Source organism: Melopsittacus undulatus, chromosome 1 (genome assembly GCF_012275295.1).
Source record: "Melopsittacus undulatus isolate bMelUnd1 chromosome 1, bMelUnd1.mat.Z, whole genome shotgun sequence".
In the NCBI taxonomy this organism is placed as follows: Eukaryota; Metazoa; Chordata; class Aves; order Psittaciformes; family Psittaculidae; genus Melopsittacus; species Melopsittacus undulatus.
In genome coordinates this window covers 118175165-118195829 of record NC_047527.1, presented here as the reverse complement: position 1 = coordinate 118195829, position 20665 = coordinate 118175165, and the positions used below count along the sequence as shown (strand labels likewise).

Below are 20665 nucleotides of genomic sequence, written 5' to 3'. Positions count from 1 at the left end.
AAAAAACCATCAGAAAGTTACTCAAGCTTGAGAAACTAGAGGCAAGAACCTCTGAAACAGATGTTCCTAAAATTCCTGCATGGCAACTTAGTAGTCTGTTGCAGGTTTTGACAAAGTTCCAACTTCCTCAGCACTCAGGTACCCTGACTTGGAGTAGTTGAAAGGGAAATCGTTAAGAACTAGAGGTAATGATAACTATGTCAAGAATCACCATTTAGATGATTGTGTCAATAGTAACTACAATTTAAAGTCAGTTTTTCAAGCCAAATACAAAGCATTACCTCAGTTTATTTCATTCCTATACAAAAGAACTTGCTGACAGAAGATATGACAGAGAGTTCTTGAAAATGATAGTGCCTTTCAAGTATATCTCCTTGAAAATAACCAAACAAACAAGCAGGCTGAGCTGAAGTTAACAAAGATTTACAAGACAGCACCAAAGGGGAACTGGCCACCACAGAGGAGGCCAGAACAGAGAGAAAAGGATAAAAGGAAGGTGTTTCTGGAGTTGTAATACAAACCGACAATATTGTGATTCAAAAAAAAACAGGGAAACTACCCAGGGGACTATAGTACTTTGTTTTATAACTTCTAGTATCAATGTACTCATATCCTTTTCCTTAGAGGTCATGCTGATGACACATGAAAATGGAACAATGAAGAGTGTACTAAACTCAGAGGTATATGCCAGAATAGCAGGGAGTTCTGTATTGCTAATCTTGAAATTTATATCACAAGGATTAAAATAACTTTTTTATTTAACATGATTTTTTTTTAAAGGATCAGTAAAACTGAGGGTCAGACATTAGCATGTATCTGCCTAGACACTGATGGTACCTGGAAGACAGCTTCCTGAAAGGAAAAACTCTTTTCTGTCTGTAAAAAATCAGATGGTAAGCAATTATATATAAACGTTTTAAGTAGAGGATGTGTAGATTTACCAACTGTGACAAATATAAGAAGCCACTAGAAAAATACTTGGTTTAAACACTAGTATAAAGGAAGACATGAGTAGCTAACTAACTAGCTCTACATACTGACATGAATTATTCCCAGAAATAAATCAGTTTATAATTGCCAAAAGCCCAAGAAACAAAGGACTGAATACTCATTAATTTCTTAATTATTCATTCTAATAGGAAAAGTCATTCACCTGCTATGAGACTTGTTTTGATTAGACGTCATGAAATTCTGTATCCAGTTTGGGACACCAAAGTTTGAAAAGCTCTCAGTCAGATAGGCTTTTCAGATGACCAGGAAACAAGAATTTAAAGGTAATATTATAATTGGTGTTGCACAAATTCTTACAATTCTTAAGAAAGAGTAAGAAACAAAAGACTATGGAGGATCTAGGTTATGAATTTTGAATATGAAAATTGAGCCCTAAGGAATGGAATTAAATTCTCCCCCTATGTCTGCTATCAGTTGAAAAGGAGTATCAGACCTAAATATGCCAAGGAAAACCTTCTCGTTTTATCAGTACAGAAGCCTTTAATAAGTACTTTGGGTAAGTCAGGGAACCTCCATCACTACAGCTGGCTAAGAATAGACAGGATGAACATCTGCTGGGAATTACATAATTATATATCAACTTCATGTCATTTGTGAGTACAGGGATGAAGTAAATAACCCCTTGAGGAGCTTTCTAAGCACAAACTTATCCTCTTTCTATGGAAATAAGTATAAATATGATTTAACAATTTAGCTATATTCTTGTTTTTCTCAACATTATGGAAGATTTTGAATAGTTAGAAAATTTAAAATTGCATGCCAAAATAGAGTCTAAGATGATGTAATTTGACAAAAATCCTCAGACTTGATATAAAATATCTCTTTCCACTTTAATGTTTGGGAAATCTAATTTGAGTGCTGAATGTTCCTTAACGGGGAAAGAAATAGACTGTAGAAGACTCACAGGAAGAAAATGTAATTTGGCAGAACATTTAATTTTCATTCCATCTGCATTTATCTCCTCATCCAAAATCTTCCTATTATATAAATCACTATGGAATATATTCACGAAGCAGTTTAAAAAAAAAATCCTTCAAGCCATGTTTAGTCATAGCAACACTTTCATTCACAATCATTGTTTCTGCTATAAGGTTTTGATCCTGTCAAAAAAAGAGACGGAAACATCAGAAGACATTTTAAAAGCAGCAGTTTTAACTAATCGGGCAGATATTTACGCCAGAAAACCAGCTGGATATTTTGTTGGCTAGAGTAATTACAGAAATCATTATTGGAGAAAAACTATACTTCGTGTATACTAGTGCATCTTCCCAAACACCTTGACAAATAAATATAAAGTAAAAAAATCTCTGAAAATCAAAATCGAAGCCATACTCAAACTTATTTTAGAACATACTTCATTTCTTCTATAATGACAAACCTAACATTGTCTGTTTAGTTTTGTCTTACTAGTATAATGGGATAAAAAAGTTTTATAAAATAACTGGATTCCAGCTACCTGATCTCTTATCAATAATGGCCCCTACTGAGTCACCACAACTTCCTGGAAAATGCCCTGACTCAAAATGACACAAATCTTAGACACCTTTCCATAGTCACTGCTACTACTTTGAGGCCTCCAAGAAAAGAAGCTGGTCTCAAGCTTACCAGGAATGTGCCTGACTAGGTGAGTGGGTTTTCTTTTTAGAAAGATTGAAGATGTCATTTAAACACATGAAAGAATGGACGATATTTCTAAGCACATCTTAAATTACTTTAAAACTTCAAACTTAAAGTTTTTTAGCTTGCTTTTCTGAGCATGCATTTTCGCAAAGAAACTAAGCTTTATCAAAGACAGAGGTGTCTGGTATCTCAAATACTAGGTGAAATATGAATATCCGCAAAATGTTAGATTCCTACTAGTTTCATAGACCTCAGTAATTGGGTAGTGAAATAAACACTTTTACAGTTCCAGGAAGACACAGACTTCAGAATATACATTTTCTTTTTCTTCCCCAAACAAGCAGAAATCTCCACACAATGTAAAATAGGAAAGTTGCCTTTGCTAGTTCCAGGGCAGAGTTTATTAAATGGATCACACTGGCTGGCCCACAGCTTAGATGTAGGAGTCATTCAGTTTTCATGAATCAGTAAAACACGCCCCACCTGCCACACAGCTTCTGCAAGCTGAAAAGAGTAGTATGTGGGCCAGGGGAGAGGAAAAGACACTTTACTCCACATTCTGACTTCTCCTGAGTGTCCAGTGATAAATGCCATGATGCAGCATATATTTCAGAATTCTGTTTTCCTGCACATAGGGAAGTGCTGCGAGAAATCCTCATATTCTCTCTTATGATTAAAAGTATCACTCAACATATAGTGCTAATGTGTAGGATGTTTCCTCATGTGTATGAAAACATGAGCCTATGATTGAGTAAACAGAAAAAGTAGCTTTACAAGATAATTTACTTTATAGCTGTTGACAGCAGAATTCCTGAAATGGTTCTATAGAAAGATAAATTAATACAGAATGTAAATATCACACTAGTAACCAGAATGAAAGGTCACATTTGGAGACTGGTCTAATTCTACACTTTTGCCTACATTTTACGCACTGGCCATGCCAGGAAGGTCATAATTTTCTTCAGATCCTAACAGCTGTTTGTATTTGTAATGTGTAATGCATGTAATTTGCAGTCTGTAAGGGTTCCTTACACATCCTATCTACCCTTGCAGTACATAGCTTCAAGCACTGCCAAAAATGCTGCACAGCCACCTGTGGGTGATAGAGCTGTAGTGGTAACATGCTTGATGCCGACTACATCATATGTACCACTTTCAGCCTACTTGCACCACATTCTGTGTTGTCTTTGGGCTTGTCCAAATGGCACTGAAGGACATAAATTTTTCTTCTAAATACCACAGGCTAAACAAAATCCATGTCCTTGTGCCAACTTGCATCCATACAGCTCACAGTCATGCTCAAAATACAATGCAGTGATATAGTAACCATGAGACTAGTGAATGCTGCATGCAAGAATCTGTGCCTTTTACATCCTTTTACGTACCTTTTATGTGTTTATTGAATTACGCTGGGAGGAAATGTGACATTGTGATGTGTTATTAATGTTTTTTCAGCTGCCAATTTGGTATCAGTAGGAGACTATACTGAAGTAAACTTTCTGGCAGACACCATTAAGATTCTCCATGGAAAATCACCAAACATTTGGATAGGACTAAAGAAAAATGACAGAGGTAATATCTTCAATATTTGATTATACATTACGATATCATACAAAATGATGATATCTGATAAAGAAATTAACTTCTGTCCTGGGTTCAGCAGTAGCAGTAATTTTTCTCCTTCTTGGTAGCTGGTGCAGTGCTGTGTTTTGACTTTCAGGCTGAGAACGGTTGCTGATAGCAAGTATGTTTTGAGTTACTGCTCAAATGCTTGGTTTGTTCAAGGCCTTTTTCTGAGCTCATGCTCTGCAGGGGAAGGAGGGGGGCTGGGAGGAAGGAGAGACAGGACACCTGACCTAGGCTAGCCAAAGAGGTATTCCATACCATAGCACGTCATACCCAGGATGTAACCGGGAGAAACCCGGAAGGGCTGGAGCTCTGGGGGGATGGAGGAGGTATCGCTTGGTGCTCGGTCAGGCAGGGTGAGGTGAGTTATGGGTCAGTGGCTGGTGAGGTGTTGTATTCTCTTCACTTGTTATTGGCTTTATCGTTATTATTTGTAGTAGTAGTAGTGATTTATGTTATGCCTTAGCTATTAAACTGTGCTTATCTCAATCCGTGGGGGCTATATTCTTTGGATTCTCCTTCCTAACTCTCCGGTAGTTTTGGGGAGCAAGTTGGGGGAGTGAGGGCACAAGCTGTGTGAACTTGGTTTAAACCACAACAACTTTGTATAGCGGAAAAATACACACATATGAAAAATATATCAAAGTTTATTTCAAAGAATTCTTACACATGCTTAGAAATGTATCTGAAATGTTTAACGACCTATTTGTGTTAGAAATTTTTGTTTTCCTCATCACAACTTATTCTGTCTAACCCCTGTATTTTATACATTTATGCTCATTTTAAATATTAGAACAGTGCGTGGACAGACAAATCTGCAATGGATTTTGTCAAGTGGCAAATGGGAGAATCTTCAAACACAAGGCAGGAAGACTGTGGGGAATCACAGAATCATAGAATAGTTAGGGTTGGAAAGGACCTTAAGATCATCCAGTTCCAGCACCCCTGCCATGGGCAGGAACACCTCACACTAAACCATGTCACCCAAGGCTTCATCCAACCTGGCCTTGAACACTGCCAGGGATGCAGCATTCACTACCTCCCTGGGCAACCCATTCCAGTGCCTCAACACCTTTACAGTAAAGAATTTCTTCCTTATATCCAATCTAAACCTCTGCTGTTTAAGTTTCAACCCGTTACCCCTTGTCCTATCACTACAGTCCCTAATGAATAGTCCCTCACCAGCATCCCTGTAGGCCCCCTTCAGATACTGGCAGGCTGCTATGAGGTCTCCACGCAGCCTTCTCTTCTCCAGGCTGAACAGTCCCAACTTTCTCAGCCTGTCTTCATATGGGAGGTGCTCCAGTCCCCTGATCATCCTCGTGGCCCTCCTCTGGACTTGTTCCAACAGTTCCGTGTCCTTTTTATGTTGAGGACACCAGAACTGCACACAGTGCTCCAAGTGAGGTCTCACAAGAGCAGAGTAGAGGGGCAGGATCACCTCCTTCGACCTGCCACACTGTCTGGCTTCTGGAACACCAACACCTGTTCATTCAAAAAAGGATATATCTGTAAAAAAAAAAACCAAACCAAAATTAAGTAATATTTAATAAATTAAGGTAAATAATACCTGCTACTGTATTTTCATTATATAATGTAAAATGTAAAGCATTATAGTCTTGTGTGCAAAATCTATAGACCCCAATAGCAGGATTCACCTGCCTAAATACTGACAAGCCCCATACAGCTCCTGACTATCCTCAGAAGACTGCCTCTCCTATAAATCCTGTAAAATTAACATCAGTCCCATGCAGCCATCATGAATACTTTAGACCCCTATGCTTAGCTAAAAGCACTATCAAAGACCATTCATTTTTAATAAAAACTCAGGTTTTAGTAGGTTTTTCCCTCAAATATCACACAGACTAAGCTCAGAACAACTTTTTTTTATTATTATTTCAGCTGAATATATTATAAAAAAGGCTGTATCTTGTTCTGATGAGTGCAATGAAAACTCTTGTAGAAATGTTGGAACTGGTGATTCCTTTCATTACTGTTTGCTAAGTGGGTGCATTAGAGGAATAAGATTAGACACATTCTTGTGGCACTTTTGATCTACAGCATGATAGAAGCATATGCAATAAAATGCTGGTACTATCCTGATCACAAAATGATAATCTGCAAGAAAATGCATGAGTTCAATTACCAACCAACATTAACTGAAAGTGGTCCAGAGCATGAACATTTTGTTTGGTTAAACTTCGTATTCCTGCTCACTTTTCCCTTACCTGCTATGTTTAGGAAGAGCAATTACCACAGGAAACACATCCACACAAATGGTTGTCTCTTGACAGAAGGGGCTAAACTTACAGAAAATCCTTTTCAGCTCAAGTAAAATGCTCATGATACACCTCTAACACTCCAGACATCCATTCAATAAATGTTTCATGTTTCAGAAAACACCTTAAAAGGATTAAGGATCCTGTGGGCAGTTTCTCAGAAATGAGAATATTTGAAAACACTCTTAGAAAGAACAGAGTTCTGACTCTTAATTTCCTGTCTTGCATGGTATCTCAACTGAGGAGGTCAGATATTCTTATAATAAAAGAGACAGTCATCCTATGAGAGGTTTACACATACATAGCTCCACATCCCTGTGAGAGTAGTTGTCACCAGTTAAGTGTATTTAGGGGGAATTTTTAGGAACATCTGGACTTAGAAAGTTTATATTATTTTGTTTTTGTTTTTAATTGAAGCATTCAAAATAAACATTTTCTTTTTCTTCCAAAAGCTCCTGAAAACACAGAGATGTCAAGAGAAGCTATAGATAAGCATACTTCCTTTTAAGTAGAATTATAATTAAATACAAAAATATATGAAGAATATAATTACATAATTTCTAGGTATTCATTTTGAGGGTATTTAAAACAGAAATTTTAAATTTTTTAAAATAAAGTCTATAAACTTAATCTGTATCTAGATGTAGGAAATACAGATTATTCTGAAGTAAATCTGGTTTTGACCAGACTTAATATTTGTTTGTTTGTTTGAATAGCTAAAAAAACACATTAAATAAGTGTTGAACAGAAATTTCACATGCATGTTGTATTTGTCTGATTTTTGGTTAAAGCAATCCCATTTACTACTGGATTCTGAAATCACTTAAAATCAAAGGTGTTGATTTCATTTTATCCACTTACAGAAGGGAAAATGGAGACAGTACTTCCCACCAGCATCATCTGGCTGTTCATTCTTCTAGCCTTTTCATAATTGGAGCTGGAATTATAATTTGTTTCTGCTTGAGGAACAGAAAAAACCTACTACAAAATTTGACCAGAATGAGTGGACTAGAAGCAGCTATGGATATCCAAGGAGATGCACATACCAAGGTGTAGAGTGACAAAATACCTGTATATTCCAACTCACAAAAGTCTTATGTCAGCTTTGCATTTTCCTACTCAGACACAGTCTCCTCTCTTCACAAACACAGTTAGTGGATTTCTATAAATACACACATATACTCCCTCCAAAATCCCCTCCAAAGGAATTTCTTTTGTTTACTTTGGGTAGTACACATATTTTTCACATAAATGAACATGGCTGAAAAGCTGGCTCTAGAGGCGTTACAGGAAAACTCTGACAAAAATTTACTATGTGAAATTATTTTATTTAACTCAATGCAGGAAATCTCTTTTTTGTACACAATGGAAATCATTATATTCAATTCTTTGAATATGTTTTTCCTGCTGTATTACTTCAGTGTTATCTAGGCTATGATGGGAACATGGCTCACTTCAGATTTTCAATATTCATTTAAAACCTGTTACAATGCCTGCATCTCTGAGTGTCAAAAAAAATGATGTCATGCTGAACAGAAGACAGTATCTAGAATAATAGTACTGTCTATTAGCTACACCTGTGCCTATGGCTGAGCGGCTTGAGGATATTTGTGTTACTACTATTATTTACCATTTTTCTAGATATTCAGTAAACAATAACATCTCCTAAGTAGAAATGCTATAGATAGGTACTTAGAATGGAAGTAATCCCTTCCTTTAGGAATACTGACTTCAGTTTTACCAAGGGCTATCTTAAAATATGGGGCACCCCTGCCAACATGTTTCATCTGAGCTTTCAGTTTTTACCACTGCACTTCTTTGCTGGATTGACACACCTTTGGCTAAGTTTGTAAAGAAGTTTCAGTAATCACAGATACAGAAAGATGTCTAAAGATTGTATTGCTCTTCACTTTCTGGTTTGTATGTATGACATTACTTAACCAAGAGACCTGGTAAAACAAATAAACAAAAACCCTACAGGTTATTTAAAATAGAGTTAAAATTAAGTAAACCAAAAGTAAACTTTACAATTAATGTCCTTTGAACACTTCTTAAACCCCAGAGATAAAAGCCCTGAGATAACAAGAAATTCCTGAAATTACTATAATAAGCCCTGTAATACCAACTCCTGTGATAAAGAAACGCTCACTGCTATTTTCAGGAAGAAACAGGAAATAGCTGAGAGAACTTTGCAGAAAACTCTGCAAATGAGAAAAACACCACCTGCTTTCCATGGAGATGACTAGAGATAAAATTGTTTCCTGGTATGTGCTACAGATATCAGGGAATATATAGTTATGCTTGCATTTTGGACAAGTAAATATTGAAAGTGCTTTTCCTGTTATATGCTTACAAAGAGTACAGGCTGCTGCATCCTATCATATATGCCTTGCTTAGTGAATCTGATAAATTACAATTACCTTTCCCAAAAGAAAAATGCAAACATACAACAGAAGAGACTAAATTTTGTTTGTCTGCAAGTTAACTGTAAAAACTAGGAGCTCATAACAGAGGTATTCTTGTGACTAACTTAAAGCCTAGAGCCTCCAGAGAAGCCTACACAGGAAAAGCTGGGCTGGTATCAACACTATCCAGGAAGCATGGAGGAGCTCAATAGTCAGGCTACCCTGCATGCTAGCTATCTGTGTTATCATATGAAAATCTTTTGGTACACATACTATTTTAGGTAAAGCTATTTTGTAGCTAGACTGAACAACATCATGACTGAACAAGAAATGGACAGGATCACATGCTAGGCCTAAGGTATGCTGCTGATCCTTCTGCAAGATACTGGGATGCCGCAAAGGTTGATCTGAAGCACCTCTTACAGAACAACAGAGTGCTGTGGTGAGAACAGCAGTGACAATAGGCCAGGGCAGAGTGAGCTGGGGCAGTGGTACTTGTAGCTGGGGAAAGAGTTGAGAAGAGGGCTACAGCCCTGACCAGACCTGCTCACATCAGGTAGGCACTGCGATTGTTAACCACTGCTTGCAGCACAGAACAGTATTGCCATAGCAGGGTTGGGTCATTCAATCTACTGAGTCTACTGAACCACCACAGGGGCAGAGAACAATGCATCTGAACCCTCTGATGCCTCTGTATCTGTCTTTTGGAGTTGATACTGGATATGACTAAGACATTAGCCACACACCTCATGCAGATGCAGAAGAGGGCTGGGTTGCACTTGGTTAATCTGTACTGGGCAGAGAAGACTCCTACCCCATTCAATGCTCAATGCAATTCAATTCAATGGCAAGCCCCAGTGTTTCTGCACAAGTGAGTTATTTGCTTGTTTCTCTCTTCTCTTCAAAAAGTCCTGTGTATTGAAATGCACTGTCAGTTCAGTGTTTGAGATAAGAAAAACACTGTTTAATGACTCTGTGTAAATTATCTGCAGAGTGGAGAAAACACCCCAGCACTGTTTTCAAATATAAGTGTTTATACTGATGCACGTACATGTATTCATGTAGGATTTTTCCTGCCTGATTTTCCTCACCAGTTTCTGAAGACACACCACCTCCTCTGCAACTAGACTGTGGTAAATTTGTGACAGGAAAATGTAATTCAATAATGAAAATATAGAATCTTTAGTCTTCCTGTAGCCAAAGAAAAAGTTTTATTTTTCAACTATGGCCAAAGAAGAGTTGGTATGATACTGTGTTTGAAATACCAGAGTTAAAACAGGGGGATGTATGGGATTACAACTAATTTGATGTCTCACAGTTACAAAGTCAGCTCTCCAAGAATTAATCTTTTCAGCTTTCTGTGCTAGTTTTTTTTTGCATCTGTTAGAACACTTTGTACCTCATACTACTGCTGCACAACGGACTGAACTGCTGCCAGAATGGAAAATTCTAGAATAGACAACAGGACTGGCACTGCTGCCTGTAGTCAGTTTTACCTGGTTACATTCAATTTGGACCTCCTTTTCTCTTTGCTGACCTTTATAAACTGCTGTATGTAACAGGCTGGACCAGATATGGGCCATGGGATTTATACATTCCCTGTATGAATTATATAAAATCTGTAACATGCAAATTCATTCATTACAATTATAAAAATAATTTTTAGTCTTTTCAGTATTTTAAGTACTTTAAACATTTAGGAAAACAGAAGTGTACCCTGCATACTTTCAGGTTTTTTTTTCATTCATTACATATTTTAAAACTCTGCACTTGAACAAAGTATAAAGACTGAACCTTGGTGTAAATTGCTTATTACAATAATCTTCACATTTCTGCAAATAACCCTACTGTGTCTTCAGAAGAAGAAGATAAATTTTGTGGAAATGGTCTCAGGGTGGTTTCAACAGATACAGGAAGAAGAATTGTGGACACATTTTCACATAATATTTTCCCTATTTTTCATCATAATAATTTATAATAACACCATCATCTCATTTATAGGCTCAGCTATCTAAGACATCTAAAGGGGATGGAATTAATCTCACATAATGTAGCTATCTAAAATGCAGGCATATCTAGCAAAACTACTCACCCAAGGTCCTCTCTGTGGTCAGCACAGAGAAATGGATACATTAGGGCGCAATTACTTGATCTAACATAGAGACTGATGAGAACCTCTAGACTCCCACTAACAGACAGAAAGCCCAAATCAATTATCTCCCAGTAACTGAGTTCTGCAGGATCCAATTCTTAATTGGTATCTTATGCAATCTGGCACAGCACACACTAATCGTTTTTTTGTTGATTACATTTATCGTCAATAGCTCCAGGCTATTTCAGAGAGCAGTTATGAAAAGCAGACCCAGTAAATCTTTTTTCTTTTTTTTTTTTTTCCCCCAGCTTCAAAACCATTACTTTGGGAAACAAAATTTCTGTTAAATTAAAAAAATTCTGTTGATTTTATTTTTCATACTAATTCAGAATGGAAATTGAGCAGATACCTTCTCTTCAGTAAATGTTAAGAACATTGATAGACATTCCTATGAAAGCACAAATCATTGATCCTAACTACATTCTTCTCCCTTTTCTCCTGTTCTATGATTTTGTACCCCTGAATCTTTAGCTTTTATTTTGCCTTTTATCCCTGCCCCATATTGGAGATTTTTAGTCTCTTCTCCCTCTCATTTTCTTTCTCTGCTTTGTATTCTTTTCATATTAAGTTCCAATGTTAGAAGGAGATCAAAGCACTACATCACAGTTTTTCAGTGAATACTGTATGAAGAGATGATGCCAGTGGGAGTGGACTGGTTGCTACAGTTACCTAATTGGTTATATATATGTAGGATATCCTGGAGAAAATTCACTGTGTTTCCCAAGACTACCTATGTACCACATACAGGTTTGAAAGAGACATATTGGAAAGTCTTTAAATGTAAGTTCTCAATGTAATTATTTCAGCAGTTCTATAAAATACTTAAGAAATTTTTGCAAACTTTTATGGTTGAGAAAGATTATTTGAACTAAAAGAAATTATACAAGTTTTATGTTCATTAGCACTCCAGTACAATGAGACAAGATTTTTTCTTCCTAACTGAACATCAGTTTCTCCTTTGGATTTCAGCAGTTCCCAGATGTTTTAACTTTAGAATTCTTTGTTCATAAGTGCTGTAAATCCAGAGGACATTGTTCGACTTCCTGATTTGATCACTTCTTTAATAGAAACAGAACTTGCATGATTTAAATTACTCTGAACTTTGGCTGCGTCAAGTTCTAGGTAGGTTTGCAGAAGCTGCAAAATGGAGAAATAAATGCCTTTGCTACAAAATCACACAGACACTGAGATGACAAGCCTTCACTGGCATCCAAGTACTACATGAGCCTGGGACTGGGGACAGGGCTGCATCACAGACCATCCACAGCTCATAAGTAAACTTTTATTTCTACTGGAACTACAAAGCAAATGAATGCCTTGGGTAAGGGTCCTCCCCATCCTGGGCCACTTTCTAGGTGTCCCTGATGACTCTGGCCAGGGGATTGAGGAATCACCATTGGAGAGCCTATCTTCCGCACAATAAAAGAGCCCAGATTTCAGAGTAATGATTACACTGAAGATTGGGACAGGGTGCCCAGATATGTTGTGGAGTTTCCAGGCTTGGAGACATTTGCAGCCCTGCTCAGTGCCAGGGGATGGACCAGGTGATTTCCCTTCCACCCTCAACCCTGCAGCGGCTCCGTGACTCAAGCTATCCTCCCTACTGCAGCCATTCTAGCAGCAAATGGGCAGCCATTCAAGCATCTTCTGATATGGCGAGCCAGGCCCCACAACGTAACAGTGCCCCAGAATGAACGAAGACTTCCCAATTCCTTCTTTTACCCCACACTCCATCGCACACAGCCACATGTTGCCCTACACCTCGTCAACGTGCAGCTATGGGCTCGAACCCGCGAGTTCTCCCTAGTTCTTGGGAGCACTGCGCCCTGCTCCCCAGCCCGGAGGCTGCACGGAGCGCATCCCTCCCTCCCTCCTTTCCACCCATCTCTGGCTCTCGTTCCCTCCACACCCGCACCGCCAGCAAAGGGACCCCGGGGCTGCACTACCGTCCCCGCAGCCCTCCACGCACAGGCAGGGAGCGGGGAAGCCTACCCTTCCGTTTCCATGGGAGCCCGTCAGGCTCACTGGGTTGGGGTTTCCCTTGTTTCACGGCTGTGGGCTGGGGAGCAGATGAGTGCGGGGAGAGCAGAGCCGCGGTAAAACCGACGGCGCGGTGCGGCCGGCGCTCCAGGGGCGCTTTACTCCGCAGAAGCCGGCGGCGCCATCTAGCGGGCGAGCAGCGGGCCCAGGCCGCGGTCGGCTTTAGTGTTGTTTTCAGGGCAGTAAACGCTGGCAGAAGCTCTGGAGCCTAAACCGGCATCTGTGCTATGACAGGAGATCGGGTTTTTTCTGCAGGGCAACGCGGTGCCATGTGAATGGCTGTAGTTTTCCGGGATGAAAGGAAATCTCCAGAGAAAGGCAGCTGCCGCTGCGCTGAGGGACTGCCAGCCCGAAGGGTGCAGGGTTTGGGTGAAACAAAACAGGCTGGGAGGCAGAACCTGGAAGCAAACAAATGAACTACAGTGGAGATGAGAAGAAAGTGATTCAGATTCCATGATTCATTTTTGGGATGATGAATAAGATAATCCTGGTCTTCTCTCTCCAGACAGAGTTGTCTCCTTTTCTAGTCTAATGTCTATTCTAATGTGTGTACAATTTTTTCCTTTTTTTTTTTTCCTCCTCGTCACAAGTCTTACAGGGTCATCGCTTTAATGTTCCAGGTAGACATTTGTCATCATCTACACTATTAGGGTCAGTTTGCACTATATTAGCAGCAGAAGATGTGGGTGACTCACCCTGTGTGCCTCTCTCTCCCTCACTAATGAAGGGATAATAATAGGTGTTTGTCCTACAGAAGCATTCTCAAGATCAGTTAATTGCTTTTAAATCTTAAAACTGAAAAGTCTGAAAAAATGCAAAGAGCATTAGCTTATTATCGTTAGTGGCACAACTAACAGGAATTCTCCTGGCTCACTTTCAGAAACTTGTTTACACACCAGACTCACCCCTCTTGGGGATATAAATATGGCCACTTTTATTTCCAACTTTTTTGTCTTACTGTCAGGATGAAGACATCTCACCACATCACTAGTCTTTCTGTAAATGTCCATTTTCTTAGTTTTATGTTTTTCCAGACTTTAATGAGCTACATTTAGTTCTCTACAGGTTTTTCAAGAAGTGAAATGGAATTGCACTTAGAAGCAATATGACTTTGACACATCAGAAAGCATCACTGCACTTGCTAACAGTACTAATTTTCTCCTGTTTTCATCTTTTCAGCTGCTCGCTAAGATGGTATCGACTGCAACAGACTGAAAGGCTGCAAACAAAGAAAGCAGTAATAATGGTAGACTTCAGTCACCTGTACATAGACTTTTACTTATCATAAGTTCTGTCATGCAAACACCACACATACATGTACACATATATCACTGCTGTGTGGAGTGAAAACTCACAACAGAAGGTTAATCCATACCAGGAACACAAGGCCTTGTTCATGATGTGCTTGGGAAAGGTTACTGTAATACTGATCACATTCATCTCAAATTTGATAGTATCCTAGGAGTTGTTCTAAAAGAGCTCCAAATTGTTTGTACATAACCTGTTCTTGAAAACAGCTCCAGTGCCAAGGGAACAGCAAGTCACAAATAACACATCAGTCTGTAAAACAATCCTTATCTTTCCTGAGCACTATAAAACAGCTAATCTAATTTTCTCCCAGGTAGACTGGTAAAAACACTAATAAGGAAAGAATTAGGAAATATCTACGATAGCTTAAAGAAGGTTAAGTGTGGTTTTTATATTGGGAAATTAGGCCTAACAACTCTCCTGAAAGATGCAATAAATGTGGAGAATATAGGTCATGTGCTATTTGTAATCTCCTGAGTCATCTGGAGGGAAGAGCTACTGATGGTGTTTACCGATAACTCATAATTATTCATGGTTGTCAAAATTGGAGCTGGACTGCGAACACCTGCAGGTTTGTCCACTGCTGAGATATGAGATAATAAAATGGAAACTAAATTTAGTGCTATGAAGGTCAAGGTAATGTATTTGGGAAAATTAACCCCAAAAATACACGCACAGTGATAGGCAGTTAACAAAATTATCAAGTTTTCATGGGGTTACTGGACTCAACAAGGTTTAAATGCACTAAGAACTTTCAGGTATTAGACTAAGTGATTGAGGGTAAATATTATGGAAGCCTGTAAAATCGTGAGCTTTTTAGTTACCATAGGATGGCATATTGTCAAAAATGAATCTGTCATGTTTCTGAGGAGGCCCACAAGGGCTGTTGAATACAATCATCCAAGTGTAACCTCCATCTCAGAAGGTTCCTAAACTGTTAATTCAAAGAAAACAGGATGATGTAGCAAGGAAGTATATGCTTATTTGTACACTCCTAAAAGTGCCCATTATTAGACTGTTAAAGACAAGAGAATTTACTAGGTGAGCCTCTGTTCTGAGGCACTGTAGTACTACTTGTTCTACTAATTCTTGTTGTTATTAGTGACACAGTTAAAAAGAAGTGAGCTTCACTCAGCTAAAGAACAAGCTTTAAGTTCTTGAGTTTCTTGAGTATGGCTCTGTGGCATGTCTTTTAAATCAACCTGTCAAATGCCTGGAATGTTTCTAAAAGGTATATAACTCTCAGCTGTTGCATATGTAGTCTGTTGGTTTTGTAAATATTGTTTGAGCAATGGACTATTTGTTTGCTTTATCACCGCTCTCCCAAAAGCAGGTGTAGTGTCCATTCAGAGACATGAACAGATTAAATACCTTACACTGTGTATCTCAGAGAGCCAAAAAATTGACTTCTCTCACTTGCATGTGTCCACTGGTGTGATTTCTCCAAAGTGTTTCTTTTACTGTTTAAAGTAATAAACTCAGCTAACTTTTCTTTGTCTGCTATTCAGGAATTCTGACAGTTTGTAGCAATCTTATTTTGGGAAAGAAAATTTAGCTTTTCATAAGACGTTGCCATGTATATTCTGCTGAAGAAAATATGCACTCAAGTTCCATACTTGCGTACTTTGCAGTTTTCCAGCATTTGAAGTACAAACCTGAAATATGGTCCATTTATTTGTATGGAATCATTTGTGGAGACAGATTTTAGTGACCAAACAGAAGACACTTTCTATAACTTTAAAAGTCAGGAATATACTCCATCAGGAGTGGCTTCTGTCTCTGCTTAGTAAAAGATTATTTTGGGGACTTCCACAGTAGTGCTTTAATGGGAGCTCAGGACATGAGTAAAATCCTTATGTTCAGTGTTCTGAAAAATGTTGAGTGTTTGACTTTAATATACTTTGCGACATTGTTTTTCTATTGACTTGGGTGCTTAGCAAGTATGTAGGGCTATGCCAAATTGCTTGTATTAAATAAATATTTATATAGCACTAGTGATTCATACATTACAAAGCCAGGAAACGGCATGGTAATTACCTGCTTTAATCAGAGACCAGAGTTTGTAAGACTTATCTGAATCAATTCTTGTCAAGCTATTCTTGCACCATATCTCTTGGTTATTTTGTAAAGAGATTACATGTTTTCCCACTACCATCAACAACTGAAACAAACATTAAACAGTCCACCAGCTTTGTTTCTTGTAGTGTCAGCTTTGTTTCAAAAATACACTGTCTTGTTTCCTGCAAGATTTCCTTTCTGGGCCTTTTATTGCTTTTCACCTTAAAAACACCCTTTAATCTTTGTCTTTGGGACTAAATAATGAACCTTTGGCACTGTCTTTACCTCTGCACTATGGTGGAAATACAGAACAGGCTAATTTGTCCTTCAGATCTAAGGATACTTAGGATGCTGATTGCTTAAGCTATAAAGAACTAGGACAGGGCAACTAATAATGCTTTTCAGAAGCCTTCTAACCACCATCCATCAACCACCTTATTGCTTATTCAGAATGCATGTCTTCTGATTAGGCAGTGCACTGATATTTTAGATTTTCTCACCCCCACCCCTCACTTTTCTGCTATTCTGTCATGTCTATCATTTCTCAGGCTTTGCAGGAGGAAACCAGCTGTCCTGATAAATCAACAGACTTTTCAGAAGGAAATCAACCTCAGCTTTATTTTAACTGATGAACTTACAGCCTCCTGAAATAAACAGTGCATTCTATATTTGGCTATGTGCAAATGCTGTGCTTCAACTGTTGTGGAAATGAGAGATATCTAAAAGCTCTTTGTATCATCAGAAACATCAGTTGCCATCAGCACTTCTGGTTTTTCCCCATAATTCCAGTTACAGAGCAGTGAGCAGATGAAGAAATAATTTCCTAGTATTTCTGAATAATAGGAAGTGGAAAGTATAATATTTCATCTAAAGGTTCTAGTGAAATTGGAACAAACCCACTATTTCAAAGTATTTCATCTTCTCATTGCTCCCAAAAATGTTTGTGGGTTTTGTCCTCCAAAGCATATATTAGGAAAAACATCTCATATTTTAACATGACCATACAGCTATTTCACTGGATAGACAATGGAGTATCAGAAAGGCTTTCCAAGCAATTCTGGTCCACCTTGCCAGTGATCACCACTGAAAAAGGTTCATGGAGTTCAACATGATTTTAACTGTCCTAAGAAAGCCTTGGTTTGAAAAATGTTCTTCTACTCAACTTTTATCTGTACAATCGCACCTTTACATTCAGAAATTCTTAGATACTGAATTGTACCATATAGGAATGAGGAACAAGTGGCTGGAAATGATTCCAAGCCAAACTGAACACTAAGGAATCTGTCTAAAAGGGTTCACAGCCATTCTACAGCTTCTATGGAAGCACATGTGCATACATGTACATATACTGTAAATCAATTCAAAGAGCTGAGAAGCCTTTTTGTAGATTAAGCTTTGCCTCTCCAATCAATACTTTATATCTTCTATGTGCTGTTGTAAAGAAAATAATGAAATTCTTATATAGTTTATACTTCATCCAGCTGAAACTTGTATTGATCTCCTGAAACATTTAGATATAATCCTGTCAAGATTGTTGATATCTCAGAACTGATAGGCAAGTATAACCACTGTATAATTCAACTCCTCTGAAAAAGCTCCTGAAAAGCTTCAACACGTGTTGTGTAGGAGAAAATTAAAGGAAAACGAATACAAAAAGACTGGTGAAAGTAGCTTAAATAATTACAGTGAAGAAATTACTGGGCATTCTGGAGTCATACTGAAATTAATGTTTTTCATGAACAAAAAAGGTTCTTTAAACAAATTCTGCAAAAGGTGCTATCCCTTCATTTGACTCAAGCATGCTTACTGAATGGATAAATATTAACAAAACTAACTTCATCACAGGTAAAACATTCAAGACAAAAATAGGAATTTTGCTGTGAATAATCTATGAGAAGTAGACTATATTTTCCTTTTATTTATCTCATTAGTACTTCACCTGTTACTTTTTGCTTTAGATACCGGGTACTTGTTATTCTATTCAAATAATTTGAAATGAGTGGGAAACCCTGCAATTCTTATTAAATCAAAGACTGTCTTGTTGTAATAATAGGAATTTTTAAATTAATGTAGAAGCTTACACTCCTAGTTTCATGTTTCTTTTTTTCCTAACTACAAAGAAGGATCATATCTTATATCATACCTTATCATATCTTTCATGTTGAGTTATCAAAAGATTATGTAAAGAAATAACCACTTTATTTTCAACTGCATAATGGAATGTCTAGTACACTTGCTTTCAGGAACAATTTTCAATTTTAAGATATAGCTGAATTACTTTTTTTTAGAATCAGAATAAAGCTTTCCTGTACATCCGTGGCAAGCTCTGCATCATTTCATGGTATTTTGAGTTTTCTAAAGAAAATTTCTTCTCCTTTGTGTTGAACACTTGGAAATTAAAAAATCTGTTATAAAAGGAAAACTTGAGATAAGAAATCTACACAGGGAAAGTTATTTCAAATTCAAAAAAGCAGAGAAGAATGATTTCCAGTGTTGTTTGTATCCTAAGAATGTATGACCTCTTGTTCTGAATCCAGTACTATGCAATAGCTCTTCAATCCAGGCAATCCTCTCGGTGTTCATTCTAACAATAATAGGCAAAAATCTTCAGAGAGGAGAAACTGACTTCAAAAGGTTGGGTTTTTTTTTTTACCCTTTCCAAGATTTTCTAATCCTTCTATTTCAGAGAAGCTATAAACCTGCTGAAATTTAACCTCTGGTTGAATCTTGTCCAAGATTGAGGTCTTTTTTTCTGAAATGATCAGGACCTAGAAAATTCTCAGCTGGGCAATATTCTAAAAGATTGCATGCATCAAGGCAGGCAGAACGAAAGTCTTGTTGTAATAATAGGAACTTTTAAATTAATGTAGAAGCTTACACTCCTTGTTTCATGTTTCTTTTTTTCCTAACTACAAAGAAGGATCATATCTTATGATATGCTTGCTGAATATGTAACAGATACACTTGTCTCTGTGAAAATCAATCCCTCCATTTGCTTATCTATAGTTGTTTACATTAAACTAAGGGGAAGTGTAGGGAAACTACAAAAGACTGAGCAATCCCCAAATCTAGGGAAAATGGATGATTTGTGAAGTAAGAGATGCAGAAGATTTGTAGCAGCTGAGTATCAGGGCAGACTAGAGCCCAGATTAAGTAAATTTAGTGTCTTGGGGAGTGGCCACCAAAAGAAATTAGATGTATTTAAGGAAAAATAGGGAGAGGAAGGGCTTGTAGTCAGGATAGATAGAATTAGGGATTTGTTGTGTTGATGGGATTATGCATGTTATAGGGGAATAGCTTCAGGATTTTTCATTTTTTGGGTAGTTAAGTTGTCCAAAATGTTTAATGTTGGCTGTATTGTATAGCACTTTGATATGTGACAGTCTTCAGATATGAAGCAAGTAGATAAAGTGAAGGAGAAAAAAATAGCAGCTGGACTTGTGGAGATAATTACTGTAGCTAGAGAAAGGATTTTGCAGGAAGATAGAGAAGGTTAAGAACAAGAGGAGTATAGAGAGAGCTGAAGGACAAACTCCAGAATTGCTGTTTTCTTGATGTGCTAGTGACTGCACAGCTGTAAAGCCCAAGCCATGATGCAGTTTAAAATGCAGTCAAGCCCACTTAATAAATTGCTGAAGAAAATTATGTCTATACATGAGTGTACTAGTAAAGCACAGGATAGGATTTCAGAATTCTGTTTGCTTTCAACATGCCTTGTGGGTAAGTTTTTTGGGTGATGGGTGGGGTGGGTGTTGGTTTGGGGTTTTATTTATTTTGGGGTATTTTTTGGGGGGGGAGGGGACAGGAGTGGATGTGTTTGTAAATGGAAAAGAAAGTGTCTTGTTGGACCAAACAAAAATCCCTGTAAGTAATATTCAGCCTTGCTCTTTGATCACTACATTTTTCTTTCCTGAAGACTGAAAAAGTTGAGGAACACTGACTATTTCTGGTCATAGAGAGGTTTTATCCTTGTTTGTACACAAAGTTGAATCAGTCATTACCTTGGTTCAGTTTACTGCATTGGTTCCCTCATATTCATTGAAATGTAGCTTGACTTTTAATCAATTTAAAATTAAAAAAGTGGAGTTTCTTTGTATCACAATAAATGATACTCTAAACTTTTTTTTTTCAAGTTTAGCAAAAACAGTTTGAATATCACATTCAAA

The 20665-nt window shown here is 37.7% G+C and overlaps 1 pseudogene; it reads left to right on the top strand.

Moving 5' to 3' along the window:
* Positions 1-7592, top strand: part of LOC106023550 (macrophage mannose receptor 1-like) — a 28959-nt pseudogene extending 21367 nt beyond the window's left edge.
* Positions 7593-20665: the final 13073 nt, after the last annotated feature.